At 41.9% G+C, this 23,977-nt stretch overlaps 1 long non-coding RNA gene across 6 annotated transcripts in view; it reads right to left on the bottom strand.

Annotated features, from left to right (window-relative positions):
- The window catches only part of LOC117600190 (uncharacterized), a 473,823-nt gene that overhangs the window by 328,816 nt on the left and 121,030 nt on the right, over positions 1 to 23,977 (bottom strand). Inside the window, exon 3 of one of the 6 annotated variants that reach the window (XR_004580410.2) lies at positions 1,248 to 1,860. The exons of the other annotated variants lie outside the window; for them this stretch is intronic. This is a non-coding gene — a long non-coding RNA (uncharacterized LOC117600190). Of the gene's footprint in view, positions 1 to 1,247; positions 1,861 to 23,977 lie in introns of those variants that run through there. 6 annotated transcript variants of the gene reach the window in all.

The raw sequence follows: 23,977 nt of genomic DNA, 5'->3' as shown, positions 1-23,977 counted from the left end.
GAAGGGTATCAGCTCGGCGCGCGCGAAAGCTTTCTTCAAAGAGTGCTCCATTATCCGCGCTAGAAAATCCGAGAGAAGTTCGAGCATCCGCCGAGATAATCGAATTCTTACTTCTCGGCCGCCCTTTATCTACCAGCAGGGCGTCTCTTTTACCCTCCTCCCGCCGCCCACCGATTCGATCCCTTCGCCGCGCGCATACATATTTATCCGCGCTCGTAATGCTTCCTCCTCGCGGTAGGCTTATATCTTCTTTCTTACGTATCCACCATATTGCACTTATACAGCTGTACAACCCTCTTCAAGAACCACCCATGCGATCTTGGCACGGCCCAATCGAGAGGGTTCCACCGACTTTTCAACCAACTCGAATTACAAAAGATTTTATCATTCATTTTTTTTGTACTTCTAATGAGCTTCTGAAAAATAGCTGAAATTCTAGCAAAAAGTTTCTAGTAGTAGAATCAGAAGGATGTATAAAAATATTCAAATAAAAGTATATTCGTGAATGCAACCCCTGGCTTTCATTACATTTTCAAAAAATCCCAACTGGAAAGTAAAAATATGAAAACAACGCGCTTAGAGAAAGAGTACTATTACTATATGCTCCATAGATTTCGCAAATTATCAAATAAATATGGAACAGTAAAAAGTTAATTAGAAAGCAGGACTTCCGTTCTCATTGTCCAGGGACGAGACAAAGGAACGCGTTAACGAGCGCATTTGTGGAGAAAGTAAGGAGTACAGCGGGAGAATTTATAATAGAGTTACTCGGTGGTCGGGTAGACCGCGATTCGCCTGTCGATATTTTACGCGGGTATATCTGATCAGGAACAGTGATTAAAGCTCGTTGCTCGAGCGTGGGTGGGAAAAAGAGTCTCGCAAGGTCGTAAAAGCGTGAACTTTTAATAAAGTTCGACGAAGCGTGGCTCGATTTCGCCGCGCCGTGACTGCCCTCGAATCTGTGTCGGAATTGTAATTAGCGCGCGAACCTGCACCGTGATTACTGATTCGATGCTCGATCCACGCCGCTCGGAAATTACCGAACTCGATGTAGCGGGGGATCGATTACGTTTCAACTTTTTCTCGCATACAAAACGTGCATTTCACTTCAAATCAAAATGAATCGTACCCTATCGTTTTGATCTTTGGGCGCGGAATTGATTGAAGAAATCAATTTTATGCATTAAAGTTATTTGAATGAGAATTGCTAATATTGTAATTAAATTGAATAGCTGTATTTAAAAAATTTTAATTATACTTGTAAGATATGTTTCACTGGGGGTATTTTCATTTTTAATTTTCATTTTAAATTTTCTATTTTATGTTGATTCCAAATGTGAACCCTCTGCATGGGGTGATGCGTCGCGTAATACCGGCTCCAAAAAACACCTGACCACCCTCTACTTTTTTTTATGTGTAACGGGCTAATGCGAGATTAATACCCTGCAGTATTAAAAATGTATCACGCGTGGGTCGTGCCCGGAGGTCAGAGCTTTAGAATAACAATTAAGTGTGCAATTTATTCGCCGTGTTATTTCCGTATAAATTTCACTAGTCCCCAAGCTCCCCAACCCCTAACAAAGGCTGGTGGATTGGGGCGAAGTAACGAGGAAGAAGGTGAAATTAATGCGTCTGCCTGTGACCTGCGGCGAATAGGTAGAAATGTGTGAAATTTGAAGGAAAATCAACCCCTTTGAAACTTTGTAATTGTTAGTTTGCGCAGAAAGGACAAAATTAAAATTTTTTTACTATAAATAGCGAAAAACAATATGTATTTCTCACCGTGAAAAGAATTCCATTCTTCTTGACATCTGTCATTTTTCCATCTAATTAGATCAACAAGATGTGGCTGGTACTTACCTGAAACAAAACAGAAATAATTGTTAGTTACAGGATATGTCTTTCAAACGAATAAATGTTTTTAAAAAGTAAATAGAATTTTCCTGTGAAACTAAATTTAATTCAAAGACGTAACGTTTCGTTTAATCAAATGGATCAAGTTTTAAATTCTTCACGACATAACAATATATGCGCCGGGAAACGTTCGTTGACGAGCACGAGTTTTCGCTCTTCGTTGGATAAAATTAAGCGAGTTAAGGTACACGCCTCGTTTGCAACTGAATTTTACCGACTATCCTTCTCCCTTGTTCCCGTTCTTTTTTTATCCATCCGTTTCACTTCCAGACACCAACGCCCTGGACAAATACGAATTCATTGCCGCATTAGCTCGAGCGTTTACCTGAACAGAGAAAACTGTCTTTCCTCTCCATCCTCAACTTTCTTCCCTCGACGAACCAACGGGGATACCGATAAGATTCGAGAGTCTGGCAGTTGATTTTTACCATTACTGCTGTCCCCCAAAATTACCATTTTCCGTAAATCAACCTTCAAGATGAACTGTAAAACTTGAACACGAAAGTCTAACATAATTCAAAAGTAAGATCATGCTTCATTAACCCATAGGCCGTTGAAAGAATTAATAATTTAAATAGAAATTTTAACTACTTTCTGCTTGATTACACAGTAAGGCAGTACTCGAAAAAAACAAACACAACTGGAAACATAGAATACGAACAAAAGAACGTACGTTAAAACGTATGAACAATTCTGAAACAAAAACAGCGCGTATGTTATATTTGAAATATTTCCAACAAAAGTTTCGCTAATCGAACGCGTAACAACCGTTCCGAGCGTTGTTAATTGTTAACGAGCTACCACGCAATGCCTTCATGTGTTCAATTTAGCAATCTTTCTCACGTAAGCACAGAGATTCCCAGTTTATCCGTTTCATTGTTCTTTCTTTTCTTTCATTACCCTTAGTATGATTTATGCTCTCATTTAAAACACCCTGTTCGCGTTTAAACGTTGTGCAACGAATTAGTGCGAGTTTTCAGAAAAATTTAACATCGTTGGCATCGGAGAGAACGTTGTCATTCGATGACCGATCGATCGATCGATTTCCCGCTCGGCTTGTCAGGTTCGAATAATTATTGCTCAATGATCTACATTCGAGTAACCGTCGCTATTTTTTAATAACGGATCAAAAGGTCCGGGACAAGCGGGTTGGGCGAGCGACAATTTGAAATTCAATCGATTCGTTTTTACAGCATCGCCGAGGCGGACCCGACGCGAAGTCGAGCCAGCCTTAATTCGATTCCGTGGGAGAGAAAAATGAACTGCGGAGAGCGGAAAAGAAAATTACTCGAAGATTGAGAAAATGCACGAGCCGCGTTCAACGACCTTCGAACGTAAATTATTCGCTCGGTGATTCGTCGTTTCCATCCGTCGAAGATTTTTCCCGACGCTTTCGTTGCGTAATTATCAGCCAGCTGGCCGACGAATAATATTTCTAGCGCGGCATAAAAGCGTGGAAACGCTCGTGACCCACGTGCGATATTATTTATTCGAGGAGTATTTGATCGCCGATCCGGGCAAATACCGCTTTTTTTATCCTCGCCGATAGAAATCGAATTGAACGTTTCTTGCGTGCTCGTTCATTCCAATGGGGCCGTGATCGATTTTTTGTTGTTTCCAATTGTGGCGACACGGCAACTCGCCTGGCCACACGTGTCCACAAAGGTATTACGGAAAATCAGAATGTCGTTGGCGTTTCTGGCGAGTGCTAAAGAAAATTGACAGGTCGATCGGTGATGTAATCTCTGACAAATTCGAATTTCAATAATTCTATTAGCAATTTCCCTCTAAATTTTTTCATTCTCTTTCCTAGTTTATCTTGTCAGATATTTTTATAGACACAGAGTCAATGGAAAAAGCTCTTCAAGATCTAAAATTCGATTCGAAAAGTACTATCCTGCAAGGTAGTCATATGGAATATTAAACTCTATTGATAAAGCGATCTTTCGGCAAACGGACAGGTTCGAATCGAAGCACGATGAAGTTGGATGATAACATTGATCGATTTTCGTCTTTTCGTAATGTAACGGTATATTAGAAAGACATCTGTGACGCGATTTATAATCACAAGCTGCACCGACAGACGAGCTGGTATATTTCCAAGGAAGAAGATACTCCGTGAACCGTACAAGCGAATCGAAATAATTTTCTCTGTTAGGAGTGACGAGGTATAACGATAAGATGTAATAAAGTTTATACTAGGAACTGCAATTCCGACGGAAGTAATACGGCTAAAAGCACACCCAGCACCATATCGCTGCAAACTCTTGACGAGAGAGCTCCAAAGATGAAAGATCTTAACCATCGGTAACAACGAGTACGTATCGTACAAGGATCGTATGTTCTTTCTTGCAATTCACAGAATACAACCAGTCGAAAATAATTACGCGCCCAGCTGTGTCAGAAAACGTTGGAAAATATGATTCGACACACCATAAACTCGTATTTGTATCGTTGCTCCTGGTCTGTGAAATTCGATGTCCATCATTTTAGTCTCCTTTTCGAAACACGATCCGTCAATTATCTTTTTTAAAGCTCGCAACAAAATATTTCGTTCGTATGTACAGTGCAAACGTGATGAAATCAGATATTGCTAAAGAACTCCCTCGTTACTCGAAACACAGCCATGGAAAAAAAAGTCCAGGATACGAGCGCTAATTACAATATTAACAGTGGCTTTTAATTAACTGGGGGAAGGTAATTCAACAGCAGCTTTTCAATCAGAAATACCTGAAACGAGTATCTTTTCGACGATATCGCGACAGGATCCCCCAATCGAGGGTGCTGACTTTGATGACGCGTACTCGCTCGCCCCAGTCCAATTTCCGCTTCGGGGGATGCAAGGTGAAAGCTTATCGCTGCGTTTAAATGCCTGTCGCAGCCTTTCGTCGTGTGCTAGCCTCCCTATTTGGCGAGCTTCCCTGAACGAAACTCAAAGTGGACCACTCTTATCACGGCAGGGAATCGTGTCATTTAGAGTGCATCGATCCAAAAGCACCTTCTGACGGCTGCAGAAAAGCAAGCCAAAGAAGGGTGGTTCAGCTCAATGACTAACATCATTTTTATACAGAAGAGGAATGACCTGACAGGTTTTTTCCTTTTTTTCGTATATATAGAAAAAAAATATATAAACTTTTAACATTTTCCTATTAATTTTTCATCATGGGGTGCCTCTGTTTTTGACCGCGAGCTTTCGTTTGCAACTTTTTCCCAAGCAGATCACAGATTGTTTGTCAAATCGTGTTCTTTGATGCTTCATTGGAACTGGTTCTTTAATATATGCGCCAGGAAACCTGTTACAGAGGCTAGGAAAAATGTTCCCTACCACGTCAGCCCCGAAAGTAAAGAAACACAGGGGTTTCATCCCGGCGGACCGAACATAATTAAAGTGTCTTCGATGATAGAGGACGGAAAATATGAGGGGGAAGACTATCGATAATCACCAGCCGCGCTACACCGTGTTTCAATACGCTGGAAATCGCAAAAGTGTTAAAAAGGGCTTCAAGGGCGGACTTCCCTAAGTACAGGGGGTGGGTATTCACTATGGCTACCCGGTACTGGGGATCCGACCTACGCAATTAAAGAGTATCTCGCGTTCTCGAGTGTTTTGCATCGAAACAATTACGCCAACGAACACCGTCTACCAGTGCTTCGTATAAAATCATTCCTGCGATTGTAAATAAAAAGCACCAAGAGAAAGAATGAAGAAAAAGCAAGAGGAAATGAAATAGCTTAATGGTAGTGCTACAATTTTGTCGACTGACGTTATTAAACAAATATGAGCTTTTTATCCTTTTGTATTTCCGGTTCCAATTTTCTATAATTAAAATTATAACAGCAAATAACAATAGTCTACAAAAATTAATTAGATCTTCAAAAGGTTGGACTTGAAAACAACTGGAAATCCAACCCTTCACAATCGTTTGTTTTAACTCGTTTTCGTGTAATTGCAATAAACGATTACGAGAAAAAACATTTGCCGCAACTTTTGTAGAGGATCCTCCCCCATGTATCCACGCTCGCGGGTATTCGAAACGTTCACCGGTCGAAATTACACACAATACCGAATCCCGCGCGTAATTATCATGTAACGTCGTTGGCCTATTGTGCATCCGGCAACGTGAAAGATTAATTCGCTTAGCCTGGTCGGCGCATTCCATTGTTTTGGATTAGTCCACCGTTCTCCGGCGAGCCACCCCACCCACCTCGCCCCGCAGCCTGCCAACCAACTCCTCTACCATGAATTTATTCATACACGCCGGTGGTCGTCGTGGACCTTATTCCACGAGGGACACCACCGAACTTCGCGTACGGCGGCGCAAAATGTATGATTCTATCAAAACATTATTCTCAGAGAATATAAAAGATGCATCTGTAAATCAAATTATCGTTGAGATACTAAAATGAAATTTAACGCTTTATCAACGGTGAAATAATATTAACATTCAATGAGACTTTATAGAAAAATCGAAGATTTCAGTTTTCTTGTGACGTGTCATTCAAGGCACATAGCGACCTACATAAATAAGAGCTCGAGCATCGAGATAGTGCACAGTAACGCATTTATTATCGGCGAAATCGATATGTCCGCAAAACCATAAGCCTGACAACCTGATCCCCCGGGTGTATCGGTATTTGCGGGGTCAACAGAAGGCCGCGGCTCTGCCTTTACCGCAGAATCTTATCCCACGGGATGGCGGACAAAGATTTCAGTCAGTTTACTGTTATGCCGTGGCCCGCAGGGAAAACGAGAGAAGGAAAGCTCCGCACCTAGATTTTCCTCCCGTCATATACCTAATCTGGATAGTAGCGGACTCGCATTTCAGTGGCCAGCTCTAGGATATCGTGCGCCCCGGGCGTACACTTAAACATCCGCTGCCACTTCGTCGTAAACTATTCAAACGGTCGCGTATCTCGTTAAGAAGTCAATAACCTTAAATGGAAAAAATAAACGTATTCAGTCTTGTATCTTTCCCTCGACAGTTCTTAAAATGTCAGATTTAAGGAGCGAAAATATAGCGAGTTAACATATTTCATGAAAGTTGAAGATTACTTTATAAAATATGTATACTAATCATAGATAAATAATTAGTTTTGCGAAAATGTACACAAGATATTTTCGATCGCTCGTAGAATCACTCTTTTGACAAGGATCATTAAAGCAGCGCAACGAGCCGAAACCGACGACCTAGCCCTTAAACTAAGCCCTCTTCATTAAGTAAGTCTTCTTCGGTTAATCACGGTCCTCGTGTCCAAAAAAGCCAATCTACTTTTTCTCTCATGACACTAGCCCCGAAGGTTGATCGAACGGGACGCCTTCGTGCAGTTTCCATCAAGAACATCTTAATAACGCGTAACGAAGATGACTGGTAAACTGGCCGAGAAAAAATCTTGAAGGTAATAACGTGACCCGAGATACTTGGAGCCACGAGAGCTGGCTCAGCACAAAAGCACTAATGAAATTTACATAATGGTACCGAGAACCTCCGAGGCGTCCATCCGTCACGGTCTGTCTTCATCGTTCACTCCATCCTCGCATTTCTCTCCCTCTTCCTCTTCATCCCGGATCAAATTCTCTATCTCTATCCCTCTACTCGTCGTTCTATTCCACTCGACCTCTCTATTACCGTATAACATTCCTCCGGTTCGCACATAATTCGATATACCGTTCTATTCGACGCGGATACCGCGTGATCGAATCACAGATCGAATACCTTATCCGTTTAAACGAATTTCCACGGTGAAAGATGAAAAACAACGTTTCCGGCTGGTAATTACGATCGAACTTCGATTTCTTTTTTCGAATGGTTTCGATGAAAAATCGTTCGCGCCGCGAGGCTGGAGGTAAGTTTCACGCGGGCATCTGCATATACGCGGCGACCCAAATTCGACGAGCCGTCGAACTCGCGGGGTAATTCGATTCAGCCAGGGAATAAATGCGAATCGCGATGTACGAGGCCCGAACGAGCGAATCGACGGCACATTCAAGGGGGCTTAAATCGAATCGCAAATCGTCCGATGCGAATAAAAATGGAGATTCGTTCACCCTATTCTCTGGTCGACGAGGCATCCGAGCTACCGCTTCGTCTAACGCCAATTCTTTCTCGAGCTGGAAAAAATCTGATCGTTCACCATCGTACGAGGAGATGGGACCTTTTTTGCAACGCTTCAGAACCCGATGAAGTATTTGATGTTGAACGTGCGACTGTTAGCTGAGATTTCGTATATCTCAAGTGAAATTAAATTACACGTCGTTCGCAGTAATGCGAGGAATATTTGTTAAAATATTCTTCTACTATCTAAGCGAACAGCGCATACAGCTAAAATGGAAACAACCACAGAAAGTAGAAAAAGAAGAACTTTGCTGAGGAGAAGTATCAAGATTGTTCAATATGAGGGCTTTGAACTTAGGAAAGAAAACACTGCAGGGTTTATCTCAGGAAAGAAAGCAATAGAAGAAGAACGATCTAGGTGACGATGAAAGTAAGAAGTCGAGAATAGAGAGGAGAAAGGAGAAAGCCGAAGTGAAGGGATGATTTAACCAACGAAAATGTCGCACGTGTTGGTTACATACGACGAGGATTCCGTAGAAAATGTAGGATGTTCTTCACGTTCTGTTTCTTCCTCTCTTTCAAGAGAAGACATAGAAGAAAAGAGAGCTTTCGACCTGTCTGAACCCTTATCGGAAAGAGCCGAAAGAGGGCGTCTAATAAATTCATAATTCAATATTGACTCGAGGATTGTCTTCGCCGTCGCCACCAAGTAATTCCTTACGGGTTTGCTAAGCTTTTAAACAATTAGCAACGAAAACAATTACCACGTCGCGGGCCAGACTTACACAGTTTTCCACCCTTCCGCGGCAACGACCACGGAAGAAGGTTTTCTTAACGGGTCAACTTTGCGCGTATCCGCAGACAACAACAGAGGGACGCACTTTTAGCGTAAGTTCAAAGTAAATATTTATCGCTGGCAATATAACAATCTCTTCTTTGTTGATGATGAAGAGTGGTTTCTTTAACCTTTTCGCTGCAAATGGTGGCTACGGTCCCTCGTCTAGAGACGACCACTAGATGCAACCAGCGACCATCTAGGCGTTCAATTAATTTTATTAACACTTTCAGTGTCACGTCATTCATACTTGATTGATGCACGAATTTTCATACGAATTACCTATTGTCATCTATTTTAATAGAAGCTTGAACATTAATTCAAGTCTACTTTTGATTCCAATAAGAAGAATCTGAACTCGAGAAGTGATAATCCTTCGTCCGGAGACAACAAATGATTCCTTCGGTATCTCGATCATTTTCACCGTACGCCTGATACGCCTACCGAGACGGAGGAATACTACGATCCGACTCTCGATCATCAATCACTCTTGAGTAATGAGTTTTATCTGCAAATAATTAGTATCGACGTATCGGAGCGATGCGTCACCCTTAATGTACCTTGTCAATTGTTCACGTACGCTATCTTTTATTTCTCTTCGTCTCAACTTTTATTCGGAGGTACAGGATAAAACAAAGCAAACTAAGTTTCAGATAACACTACGAGTTTTTTAATTGCGTTAGCCGATTCAATTAATTATAAGTTAGACCACAAAGTGTCCTCCGTCCTCCACCGCACCAGTTTCCTTCACTTCCTGGTTTCTGCTTCCTCTCTTTGAAACCGAGTGAGGTTCGATCACTTAAACCACCCTCGAGCATCACCCCTTTTAGAGTATCTTCAAACCCTCGACGACTAGAGCACGTGGTTTCTGTTATCAGAAAGTTCTGATGGATTGTCTTACGATTAGAACATTCTGATGGTCATCGAAGCAAAGTTTCTAACACATGACCAATTAATATTTGATCCTCTTATGGAAGATCAAACGCAAAGCTTGCAGAAACAATGTTTTCTACTGAATACGATTTAATTCGATGTCGTTTCTGAAGTTCCACAAAGATCATAGGTTTGGAAACAATGCGGAAATAAGAGAGATAAGTTCGATGAAACAAGTTGGAGGAAAAAGCTTGTCGAAAGTCTGTTTCGAAGAGAAACTTCTAGGAATCGTATTAAAGAGCTCGTGACTAAGGTTGCATCCAGTTACGTTAGTTCGAATTAGAGTTTGAATGAGACAAGAATGTGAAGACGATCGGCCCGATCGGATATCCAACTTCGATGCACGATTCCTTTCTTCACTGCGAACATCGATCTCGCACAAAGGCCATCAGACTGAGAAATAAAACGAAATCAAAAGAGTTTGTTCAAGCGTACCAAATAGAGAGACCTATCAGAAACATCTTTAATTTTTTAAATAAAAGAAATTTTTGCAGTCTCGGAACTTTAATCGTGACTATATAATAAAAAAATTTAAATAATTTGATAATAAAAAAATTCTTGACAAGAAGCAGCGGGTTCAAGGAAGTTGCAAAAGCTGCAACAAGGAGAAGATGGAAAAATAAAGACAAGGGTTCGAATGCGGAGGACGTACTGCCGTAAAGGGGGTTGCTGATGGCATCATTGGGAGCTTTTTATTCGCTTGTCCTACACGTGCGCGTTTTTATTTTACGACCACTCTTTGCTGCCCTTTGAAACGAACAACGTTACGTATTACTGATTCGTTCATGTGTGGTAAGTCGTTCGAAATTTATGATCACTTGATCGATACCTGAAACGAGGTGCGACGACTTTGTCAACTTTCCTTCGGTACAGGGCGAAGTTTCGCCGCAAAAGTTCTTCGGACGAACAAAGTTCTTTGCAACTTATATATATTTAAATTTTCTACCAGAGATGCGTCTTTGAATGACAGGAAAGAATTATTATTTGAAATCTCGTATCAACCGAGATGTTATACAGAAAATGCCAGCAACAATAGGATGAAGATTGCAATTAAAAATATTTTTTTATCAATTAAATATGGTAATAGAGAAGCAGTTTCGATTAAATATCGTTTTCTCTAAACGCAATTAATTACCGTCACTTTCTGAGACGGTTTCTATAAAATCAACGCTCATATAGTCAGACATCTTTGACGACGAAGATTACAAGCTAGGAAACAAGATATCCAGTTAATTAAATCTCGGTAGTCCTTCTCGGCGTGGTTCTTAAGAGAGACAGCTTTGGAAACGTCTTTGTCTCCATAGTCAACGCGAGTTCAGCCGGGAATCTGGTCTCCTTTAGACGCCAAGAAGCGTACACATCCGCCAGGAAAGTAGCTACAAAGAAAGAAAACGTCCTGGCCGGAATGAAGAGGCAGCCAGCGAACGATCCTTTGAAAGGGACCGAAACTTCGACCCCACCTGTGATCTTTGACCCGGTCCGTTGGAAGTCTCCTGTAATTGGGATTACTGCCGATAGACAGGACCGGTAGTCTCTTCGTTTCGCTAAATTCCTTTTCTACGATGAACCCATTGAATCATCAAGTTTGCCGGCGGATAAATTGAACCATTTCGCGTCGATAAAGGGACAAACTCTACCGGGTAGTTGATGAACATTTTTATTTATACCCTGAAATATGTAGTCACCGAATTTTCAACTCAACGTGTTACCTTTTCTCTTTGTTCAAAATTGATTTTTATAAACGTTTCAATTCAAGTGATCCACAATTTAACTTGAAGCAGTTTATAACCAAACTCCGTCCAAGTTCACCTTAAAACCTAAGCCGAACTAGTTTGAACTTTAATCTAAGCAGAAACCCTGCTCCACTTCCATTTAGATAAATTAATTCAACCTACAACCCTGTATTCCCGATTAACTTAAGATAATCAAACTCTCCATCGACGCTTTAACCAATATTAATATTGATGTAAGATCATCGAGACCTCTCTTGCAACAAAAATGAATAACACTAAACAAATGTACCCTGGAGTGAAGTAATCCGCTATAAAAAAACAATATCGATAGCTATCGAGTCAGACGCGATATCAAAACGATAAGTGGAATTACATGGTACAAAGCAAACGTACAGAAGTGAAGAAACTACAGGTGTTCGATCGCGACATTCCTTTCTTTGTTTCCAACCTTTGATGGCTAGCAAAAATTCTCGCGTCTCAGCAGGAAAACGCGAGATTGTGGACGAGTAGCGAGGAGAAAGAAACAATATTCGCCCGATAAAGTGACTTTCCGTAGGGCAATAAAACCAACAGTCTTGCCCGTAAAACGTGGCGCTATATTTGTTTGCCACGAACGCTTTGTATTGTTTACGAATGGCAGCTCGCACAGGCAAAGCGGTGGAATTGTCGACGGGACACTGAACAGCAGGGATACCGGATCGGCTGGTATTTTGTATGAGCAGTGAAACCGACTCTATCTCGTGTACTCCACGACTTCATTATGAAAAGATTCTCTAGAAAAAGAGGTGATTCAAAGAGAGGGAGAAAAGCTGATTGGAAAATGGATCGATATCCGTGTCTCTCGGATGTATCCCTTTTAACAATAAAATTTTCTCTCACTATAAAGTGTAATTGATTTCCTCTTTTCAAAGAATACCCTATTCATGAACTATACTTGTAATACTTGGAACCTATCTGTAATCATTTGTCAATTGTGCTCTGCATTTGCAATCACGTCACGATCATTGGTAACCGGCACTTCCTAAATCATTAAAATGGTCGCCACGTAGTGGATGTACTTTACCATACGGAACACGTGCCCCGATTACACTGTGTTCTAATTATCTTGATCCGCGGTCACACGAATATTAGATTGTAGTTTACGCGAGTGGGCAATATCTCCAATACCATTGTTCGCAGTTGGACCAATCTACGACGAATCAGTCGATCGACAACATCGTTGCAAAGATAAAAGAAAATAAGTTGATAAGTCAAGCTTAGTTAAGATTTGAATTAAAAGAAAAGAAAAACCATATTCAAACACTTTTATATAACATGTATATCTATTTTCCTTTTGTTGTTTCACTGAAACACCTCTTTGCAACCAACGAGATCTTCGCGAGAATTACGAAAAATTGATTGTGGATGCGCGAATACAAGCAATACAAGCGTCGCGACGAAGTGACAAAAGCATACCTACTTACATTCAACAGTAGACACTCCTTACTATTTCCTGTCGTCGATCTACTTCCTCGATTATATGATACCGAACCGTTCCATTCAAAACCTACTCCACTCGAGGCTCGAGTTTGGATTCGATCGCTTCACTCGTGCCTTCGCGAAGGAAGTGTTCCTCATTAAACGACACCGGCTGGTGGCACGATAAAAATCATTAAGGCGTTCGCGACGAACGATTTTCTCCAACGCGACCACGTATCGATCCATACCGAGCTGTCCAAGCACACACGCGGAACTCGCGGCGGAGGGTGGCTCGTGAACAGATCGCTAGTCCACGGAGGCCACGTGCGTGCAAAACAGGCAACATCGTTCTAATATATTCTCATTAGCCGGTGTTTTAATTAGAACGCTCATTAATGCCTGCTACGATGCACTCGTCCCCCCCCTTTTCCATGAACCTTCTTCTCCTTTCTCGCTTCCGCCATCTCTCTTTTTCTCGCTGTCTGTCTTACCCTGTCTCGTGCCTTTCCCAATCTCCTCGCTCTTTTCTTTTCGTTCCCACAGCCAATCGTCCGCCAAACGACTTGCAACCACCGATCAGAATTAATATCCACTTAGTTGATGGTGTAGCTAAGTGCATAGTATGGCCTTCGTATCGGTTTTACAAAGTCTACTTTTATACTTGTTTATAACGGACCGAACAGACGGTAATTAACTTAGGTTCTTGCTCGTGCGAACCGTTAATCGCAGCGTCGATTAAAATTTCTCACATTTTTCTAGTTTTCCTCTTGATAGCCACTCAACGACGCTAAGATTAAACAGAGACGCGTATCGTTAGTATGCAGGAAATAAATTAAATTGCTTCGAAATTTCATTAAATATCCACACCGGCTCTAAAGGAACAATGTAGAAAATTATTACCGCTTCTGAAATGGATTCGTTCGAGCCGTAAATTGCTACAATAGATCCTCATAATCTCCGATTTTCATCGGGACGAACAAAAAGTGTATCGGTGATGTTATCGGCACGTAAAACCGTGAATCACGGTTCCGTGACCGAACCAGGCCGGAGGTGGTACGTACGTCTCGTTCGCTTCCTCTTTTTCCCTTGGGAAGAATATTTTATGCAAACACGATGCTTCCCTTTCGCAAGAACCGATTTCTCCTGGCGGCTGGTCGGGCGAGCGGAATTTAATCAAATTTTCGAAAACAACCAGAACTCGGTACTCGGTTCTCGGGCTCGATAATTATTCGACGAACCATGCCAGCCACAACGCGAACCTGTTTTTCAGCTCATCGAGATTAAACGCGGAAATATTTTCGAATTTGAACCTCCGTTGCCGGGTTACCTGCGGAAATTTCGATTCTGCAAATCGTTCCTGAACGGAACAACCAGCTATCTTTTATATTCAATAAAATGTTGCAAAACAAACGAAAAAGAAAATGTTAAACGCATAAATAAATGCAAAATTTAATTTTTGGTCTCCAAACATAATCTATAATACATCATACTGCACTAGTTGAGTTTGTTTCTACCCTACCAGTCAACGAGTTAATTCTATTCAACACTTTTAACCGGCTTCGTTTATTTTTTGAAGCTATCGTCCGAACCCTCCCTACCATGCCATTCATTCATTCTACCATGATGGTCATTTATCTGTTATAGCATAAAGGTCCGTTTACTTTTTGTATGTATATAAAAGCAATTGCAATTATTACTCTTTCTCGTATCTTCAAAAAATGTACTTAATTGCATTAGATATGATCGCCACGGTATTCAATGTGTCAATCAAACGAGTGCTCACGTATCTCGATAACGATCTTGATGTTAGCATACACGTACCGTGATGGCAATACCGGTAACATCGATGGACAAGAGCAACAAGGTAGCTTCTCGCAGCTGTCGAACGAATCGAGCAGGTCGATAGCGATCGCGTTTACCTTGGCCAAGTGACACGATGTTTCGGCAACTCGTCGAGCTGACTGGGCACTCGTCAGCGGCCGATATCGCGGTCATCCGTTTAAAAGATATGCAGAATAGATGGTGTCGCGAAGCACGATCTGTTCTCGCTGGCTACCCGACCGGACTGGTTCACCGGGCAAACCATCCTGGCTGTCGTTCGCCCTAAATCAAGGCTAGTTGACGGGCACAGGACAGTCTGCGTGGAAGTTGCGGGTCACCTGTCCACGTAGGCGATGCCAACGGTTAAATCATCGTCTCCCTCGCTTGACCCCACTCCGACTATCACCCTCGTCCCACTCTTGATTCCCCACTATGGTGTTACAGCAGCCTGGTGGTAACCGAGTGGCTGCTCTTCCCTCCTTCCCGTATGAGGAATAGTGCGGGGGCTGCTTTTGATTTAGCGGAATATGCTGCTGGCACTGACGACTCGCTCCCATTACGTTCCCCCTACCCTTCCCGCTCTTCTTACCCCGCTGATACACCCCGTCTCTCTCTGCGACGAAACCTCCCCCTGACATCCGTTACCGCCTCTCCCACCATCTTGCGAACCGAGACCCCTAATTAATGGTCCGGCTCATTTCACCGGCTCCAACGCCACGAAAAATTATGCCCTTTTGAATACAGATGAACTTTTGCCGGACGGTGGCGTGTTCTGGCATCTTTTTGCTTCGTCCCCCGCTACGCTTCTTCCCACGTTTACTATCCTTAACGAAACGTTTGATTCATTCGAATGAATTCATCGTAGATCTTTGAAAAGATATTGGAAATCGTTTTTAAAAAAGGGTCCTCCACAGCTCGATCTGTTACCATTACATTTTCGTAATATTATATTAAATTTTGCTTGTCCAATGCAAAATGTTCGCATTTCAAAATAGCAGACGCGTAAAATGTACACGTTAGATAACAGAGCAGTATAGTTTAGGGTGAAAATGGAAAGATTAAAAGAAGAAGGTAAAAAGAGGAAAGGGAATAACAATGATCGAGTGGTTCCATGCTCGCCAGGATGATCCTTACGACCGGCATTTTTCCATTACCATGATGCGATGCGTATTGAAATAACATGAGGCCGCCAAAAGGTAGTTACCATGCTTCTCGTATGGCGAAACGCGAGGATGCAACGTGGCGGCGGTGGTCCGTTTGTCAATGACCGGACCCGTGCTGCTACAATGCTGATGCGTTGCTTTTTTCCCTTCTCTTTTCCTTCCTGCACTTTTATTTCCATTTCGGCTGCGCCCACCTCTGTTCGTTCATCGCGTATGCTTCTCGTTTGGCGAATTCATCAGGAAAAAGGAACGAATAAAGGAGGAAAGGGAACGAGACGATGTAACATTTGTCTGCGATTTTATGCGATTGTTGTGCATATTAATTATCTCACATTCTACTTTGTTGTAAAAAGTAAACGATCCAGGTACATCTTTCGAGTTGTTCCCGAGGATATGGTAAAAAAATTTCCGCATCAAATTGTATTTTTCTTCGCCTGAAATATTACTCTAATTTTGAACAAACGTACTGATACTCCGTTGCTTCGCGATTCTAGTTAAGGCGAATACAAAGTTTCGTACGTAGACACGAAGGGATAATTGAGTGGTCTAGCCGGCGAGTAGCGCGCGTCCACCTCTGATAGGTTTCCAGCTTTCAAACTCCAAAGTCTACAGGATCCTCGCTAACTACCCTTAAACTCGTTCTGCCTGCGCTCCGTTCCATCATCCAGTTATGACATAATATTTACAGATCGCTTACACGAAGTACCCTTCTTCTTCCGTAGAATAGAAATATCTTCGATTCTTCAGAATTGCTTCGTTATCTTTCAATTTCCAACCCTTTACCCGCCATCCCTTCCTGTCTACGATCAATCAAAAGCGACGTTAAACGATGGCGAAACTTCAATTTGCGCTTATCTCGGAGTTAGTAAAATGACAATACTCTCAGGAAGGAAAAAAAATCGAACTGGCAGTTTCCCCTGGGGTAGAATGGATCCCCCGAGTTTTTCGTCTAACTCGTTAAATCTCTTTGATTTGCCACCATTCGCGGTAGAACGGTGTCTAAACCCGTCAGCAGGACATTTCCGGTGTAAAACAAAGGTGTACAGCATCAGTAACATTCACGGTCCGTCAGTTCCTTTAACTGAACGCTCGTCCATTTGATCCACTTTTCATCAGCACGTCTCGCTTTCCATTGCGCACCGTGTGCCCGCGGTTTTTCGCTACTTATTTATTTACTCGAGTCTCTTTTAGCTTCGCGGAAACAAGTGGTGTGAAGAACAAAGGATACGGAGGACCCGGACGAAACGAGAAGCGTTCATTGTGCTAGTCGATACGTATAAGCTAGTAGATTGGTTAAATATAGAGTGTCATCGTGGACAAGCGTTGTAATCCGTTCGTCGAACGTTGTAACACAGTATTCGTCAAATACTATTAATTACAACGAGCAGTTGAGTGACTGGAATTCGCGCTTCGTTAAAGTTAAACTCGGATTTTTCGCGCTGGAAAATACTAAATACGATTAAAAGTGGAAATCTGTTCACATCAATTCGAACAGTGATCCGTCGTCTTTTTTATACATATGAAACTTTCACTATTTAGTGACAGAAATTATATATCATCCACCCTCGAAACGTCAAACACCGAAGCTTAAACAATCCCGCGATCTGGATCATAAGGCTAGCGTCGGTATTTAATTCAGTCTCGAACACCGGCGGTGAATGAAAATTATTAAATCATTCGTCCGGATACCAGACGCCGTCGACTTGCACGTTCGCGCGTGATCGAAATTCTTCGGTACGTTTCCTAGCGATCCGACGTATTCACGCGTTCTCCAGGTCGCATTGCTTTTCCTCGCTGTATGTCCGACTGAACCTCGAAATAATCGGCAAATATTTTCCCGCCACGCGAGACTTCCACCATACGATGGCCACCAACTTCTGTTATTTCGGTCTTTTCGATACACATCGGCCCGTATTTGCCGTTTCGTCGGCGCAGCCGTGTCAGATCGTAGCCGGCATCCAAAGGATTAATCTTTGACGAGCGCGGCCGAGTGTTTGCTTTCTCGACGAGCTGAGCAAGCTGGATTATTATTACCCGAGGAGAGTAGGTTGCGAGATGCACTTTCTCCTAGAACCGTCTATCTTGCAAATCGCTTCGAGCTCGCATCTTCTGCTGATTTCGACTCGAAAATCCGTAAACAAGAGCTGCCATTGTTTTCATCAGCGAATAGAAATTAAATTTTCATAGGCAACCTCCAAGGAAAACTCGTAATTACGATAATGGTCGCTACGTAATTTTTACATGTTTCAAGGTAGGATTTTAGCTGGATGCTTTTCGACGAAATGGAAAGAAAACAGAGACGACCGAGGCAAAGAGAATCAAATCGTATTAAAGACCAGCGGCCGGTTTATATAAACGCGACAATTAAGAACGACTTAAATCAAACGAGACCTCTTGCGGATGAATTAAACCTTTCTACGTGCGCTTAAAATATTTATCCCGAAAAAAAGATACGCCTTTCGTGTGTTCGTATTTGCGAACGAACAAAGGGACGTTATCCTTACGATTGCAAATCTATGGTAAAAACCTTTAAATTAATGATCTTCTTACTTTATTCCGCTATAATGATACTGTTTCGTTCTCTATTTTTAATTACGACAATCTGCTAAGTACTCCGAACAAAATTATTGCGTTAATCACAGTAAATTGATGGTGAGAATCTTTTGAACAACTGGTTCAAACTTTCTTAACAACTAGTTCAAGGACTAGCTCAGAATCGAATACTCTGTTATCGAGCACATTAGAATTTAAAGCGTATAATCTCCATGAGACCGGGAGTTCTTGAGCAAACGAGAAAATAAAAATTAAAAGAGGAAAAAAAGACGAAGAGAGACAGAAATGAAATATAAGTCTGTTCAGGAGAGTAGTCGCGGTAGCCGCTAATTTCCCTAATTTCGCTAATAAATTGTCCGAGACAAAAATTGCCAAGCGGATTGTAAAGGTATTAACTTCTTCCCCGACCCTACAGTTTCTCTTCGACTCCGTTTCACCCCATCTTCTATCTCGGTTCCACGCGAACCTACGTCCAGCTATCTCCAGCGAGCAAACATCGTTGGACGAGTTGAGGGGTCGAGCGGACAGAGGACCAGCAGAAAGAGCTGTATCACAGCTTTCGAGCTCGAGTGTATACGTGTAATGGGAAAAGAGTCGAGTAACCACGGTTGCTGGCTCGACTCGCAAATAAGAGACGAAGCGAAACAATAGTTTCCTCCGTTAGCGTTGCGCCGCGCGCTACTTATGAATTACATTCGCAATTACGCCTGGACCTCGTCCTCGGGGCTCCGGCGTACGCGGATTAATATTTCAGCTGCTTCGCGCGACAACACGCTCCGCGTTACCTGCTGTGGCTAAACACGCAACCAGACTTCAACAATTCTTTCTCATTTTCGTGTACACACGAGACTTCGTTATTTTTCCCCACTTTTCATGCTCATACCTTGTCCCGGGCGTTCAACGATTTATTGCACTTAGCATTATATTTTAGAAAAAAATTGAATCACTTTTAGTTTATGTCATTATTCATCCGTATTATAATTCTATTAGTAATCTCTCGAAGTATCGATGCATATATTGAATTTATGATGTGCAGTTATTGTGTTATCCATCGTTGATTATTACTCCTCGATCGCGATTAGATCGCTGATAATAAAATACTCATGCATTTCCCAAGCAATTTGTTATTCCAAATTGACAGTTGCAGGTACTACCTTAATTTTGAGGTTGATCAAACGATCTACAAACGCATCTATTAATCTTGGTAAAGTGACAGCAGCAACGCGCATCGATCTTCTTCCTGGCACACTTTCTCCAAGCGCATTCGTCATTATTCTGAGCGCAATCGTTATCCCATTCGGCGACATTATCGCCCGACATTTGCTTCGTGATCTATATTGTTCGAATTCGCATGCGAACGAAATATCAATTTATGATAACACGCGAACTCGTTTCCTTACATTCAATTCCATTTGACGCGACGTTTCAAACTGCACCTTTTCCTTTTTAACCGTCCAATGAATCGTTATTACGTTCCTTTGTCGCAGTGACCCGTCTTTGTTACCTTCGAAGCAGCTTTGAAGCAACGAATTACAGATTAAACATCAGCGAACGTTCCATGAAAATCGTGCACGAATTACTCTTTTGCGCTGGCCACGTCAACCGTGTCGCTTTCTCTCGCTTTGATATTACAAAAACGCCACTCCCTCTATTTGACGGCTTAATGAACTCGTAAAATGTCCAACAACAAACGGGAATAAAATATTCACGATTTTTTGGTTCGACATGTTTCTTTGTCCCGTTGGAGGCTCGCGTGGCAAACAGCCTCGCTCTATCGCAATGCGTTTTACGTTAACTCTTTGAATACCGTGGGAGTTACCTGCATCATGAATTATATATATACTCGAATATTTAACAGAGAATAATAAAAAAAAGTGTAATTGTTTTACAGTAAGTGTCCATTTTCATTGCGACCGTCAACGCGTTAATAAAGACGGTTTCAATTCATCGATGCGGTCGCAATTTCCAGGTTATCGTTTCCATCGTTTCGAGCGTGGAAAAACTAAACGAGAAACGATCGATTAATGTGCACGTCGATTAAATTACGCATAGATCGGTTATCGAATACCCATTCGTCGACGGCAATTTAATATAGCTATTAAACGCTGAAAAATGAAATTACAGCTACGTGGCTAGTTAATTTTCCCGTTTGAAAATTGGAAACAATCCCGGGCCAGTTAATAATATTTTTCCTGGAAATTCAACCAGCTGAAAATTCCACGGTTCTTGGAACTCCCTGGAAGCAAACCGTGTACCGGTATACCGAGAAAACTTCCAGTTTTATTATAATTCTACTGGAATTCGCATAGCATGTCGTGTCGCAATGACATAGAAAATAAAAGGAATTGAAATAAAGGAGTTGAAAGGTTAGAGACTTGATATCTCGCATGGATGAAAAATTAACTGAGATCTAATCAACCAAGTTCTCCATCTTCAAATAACTTTTCAAAATTAATTTTCTCACTAACGTGACATTCAATTTGCACAAACTAAAACAATTAAACACTAATTTGTCCAAATAGATAAATGAAACCGATTACTGTGTTTAGTTTGCTCAATTTTGCAATTTGCTAGTTAATTTTGTTTGGATCAGATTCAGAATATATTGCTCTGTGTAGCTCTGAATGGAGAAAGAACCATCATATCAATTTGAAATAATTACACAGATCAGCTTGGGTGAATTGCAATAGCGTACAAATCCGACTTTATAGACGACGGTGAAAGTAGAAAATTCGTGTCTAGTCAGACAGGACTCCCTTTGATCCGCTGACGTCAAACCATTCAGATAAGAAATGTCATTTCCTTCGCACAATGAGCGTGTCATTATCCCTGCGTACAATCTTTGTTCGTCCAACACAATGAAGGAAACTTAGGAAGTTCGCTTTACAACCGGTTCGTCTCGCATCGAACTCAAACGAAACAACAAACTGAATTCTGAATGCTTGTGAATAGGTGTCGAATAAACATCATGCAAACGAGTTAAAAATTAAATCTTCGTAACGACAATGAGAACTGATACGAACTCGATAATGATACGTTCTTGCATTCAAGAGCACCTTTTGTTATTCAACGAGTGTACATACATAAATATTTCAACTTATTGTTGAACATGTGTCAATGTATATCAGACGATTTTCATAGAATTTATCCTCATTCAAAGACAGAACAAATATGTTCACCGCATAATTAAAGCGAATTGGTGAAAAGCTATAAATTATAGAAAGAATCTACAATGAAACCTTGACTCCAGCATCGAGCCAACAGTTACAGTCCGTCTATCAAAGCAATAATTCCATTCCAAACGCTAACAACGTCGTCTACCTCGTAAATACAGTTTTCTATGTCCAATATAAGATCTAACTTCGATCCTCCGACGTAATTTACATTTCAACGAGCTCCTACCTCGTTAAGTTGCGGCTGAGATACAGGAATTACATTACACCCAGTCTGTTCGTAAACGTACACCGTATTGCAACGTTATCGTTCGTTCGCACCGAAACCGGGTCTAATATTTTACGTAAAGTTCCAGGTTTGTGTAACCCGACAAATATACGTGTGACTTCGTGCTCTTTGTCGTGGCAATCCATTGCTCATTATGCTCTTTTGCATTTCGCGACGTGAACGAATTTTTCATCTGCATAAATTCATGTTTTCTAGATATCGCGGCATGTCTTTTGCATTCATATCAGTGTACGGAGTACTTTCAGCGAAAGATCGGATACAACATATTAAAATTTATTACAATGTAATGAGAAGATGAATGGAAGCTTAAGATTGAAAATTAATTATTCTACGTATATGTGTCTGACTATATATGATTATTTCTACTGCGGCAATTTCCTTTCTGGTTAATTGCAACAAAAGATGGTTAAATAGAAGATTTAGAAGAAATATCGATGAAGATCATAGAGTCTATTCTGTCGAGGTCTCGCGATGGCGTCGACCTCGACCGGTTCGCGGGGCTACGCAAAGAGGGTTTATTTTACAATTACGATGAGCGCCATAAATAAAGCGACGGGGGTATATATATTCGGATCGGGCACGCTGTCTTCCCTGTACGGTACACTCATACATAAACGCGTTTCGTTAGTCTAGTAGTGAGACGCGAAATAGCGAGAGAGGCACTCGTTGCCATCCTTCACATGCTCGTCGGACGATTTCTCATTAGATTTTTGACCGTACTACAGCGCGAGGTATTAATTCGTGCGACGGAAGGATAAATTTATGTGAGTCCTACGGACGAAAGAAGTCCGGATGGACGCGAGGATACTCGTTTGTAATCACTACGGGTGTCCGATTAAGGCCGGTTATACGAGGCGGAACCTCGTCCCGCAAAGACGAGCTCCTCCACTTTGTGCGCCGCGACGAAACGTCCTGGTATACCGAACGAGCCGAATCACGACAGATTTATGTCGGATTCGAAGTACTCGCGAGCGGCGCGGTTAATTGGAAAGTGATTAAGTACGTGGAGATTTCTCGTTGTTTCGTGATTAAATTCGCCTTTCCTTTAGCCGCGTCGAATCCTCAAAGTACACCTCCTTCCCTCTTACTCGTTCGAACGAATTCCTTCGCGATTAGATCTCCGATCTGCTCTTGATTAAATTTGAATTTCAATCTTCTCTCGGTCGCAATTTGTCCCCGATACCCGTGTTCCTTGATTCCTGAATTTACGGCTGAAAGGAACACCGCTATCCAACGGAATAAAAGTAGAGAGGGGAGCGAAATTAAATTGGCGGTTAGCAACGTACGTCGGGGTAACTCGTTAAGCGTCGACGCACCTGTCTGTGTCCGGCACCGTACACAAGGTGTGGAACACGCTCAAAGGCGCTTCTTTGGTAGCTTGATACAAAGGCTACGCACAATAGAGTCAACTGATTTCGTAGGGAATCGAGGGTGTTGCACCCCCAGCGAGACCGTCTACCTTGTTTGCCGAGGGGTTTAGGGCGACGCCAGTCCGAAGGTAGCCAACGCTGCGTAACGAGAATCAAAGGCTGTCATCTCGAACAAGCGTTACCGCCTGTCATCGCCAGATAACCTTAGTTTCGCCATTTAAAGGCGCGAGAGAGTGAACAGCTCCCTTAATACCTTCACGCTTTCGACGTTCAGATAAATCAGACATTAACGAAGCTTTTATCGTTTTATGCAAGAATTTATTAATGATCCGTACTATCGATGATTACCTGGAGATCGTTCCAAGCATATTGTACACTACGGCTTCTGTAGCGTGTTGATTATCATTTAACTAAATCGAATTAATTTGCGTATCTATCAGGGAGATTCTCGTGCAGCTGCGGCATCACGAACCGAATCGCGAGTAAGAGAATAGTGCGGGAACAATACACGCGCGAATACGCGTTCCCACGATCAGGTATGCGTATGCAAAGCTTGAAGTAACATTGAATCGTCGTAAATCTACCGTGTCATTGCTTGATCGTCGATCCGAAGGATATTTTCAATATTCTTTTCAAACCTAGAGAAACGTCACCCACCGGTTGATCCTACTTATTCGAATGC

This window comes from Osmia lignaria, chromosome 15 (assembly GCF_051020975.1).
Source record: "Osmia lignaria lignaria isolate PbOS001 chromosome 15, iyOsmLign1, whole genome shotgun sequence".
NCBI classification, from domain to species: Eukaryota; Metazoa; Arthropoda; class Insecta; order Hymenoptera; family Megachilidae; genus Osmia; species Osmia lignaria.
The sequence above is the reverse complement of the archived record's forward strand: the minus strand, read 5'-3'. Positions and strand labels throughout refer to the sequence as shown.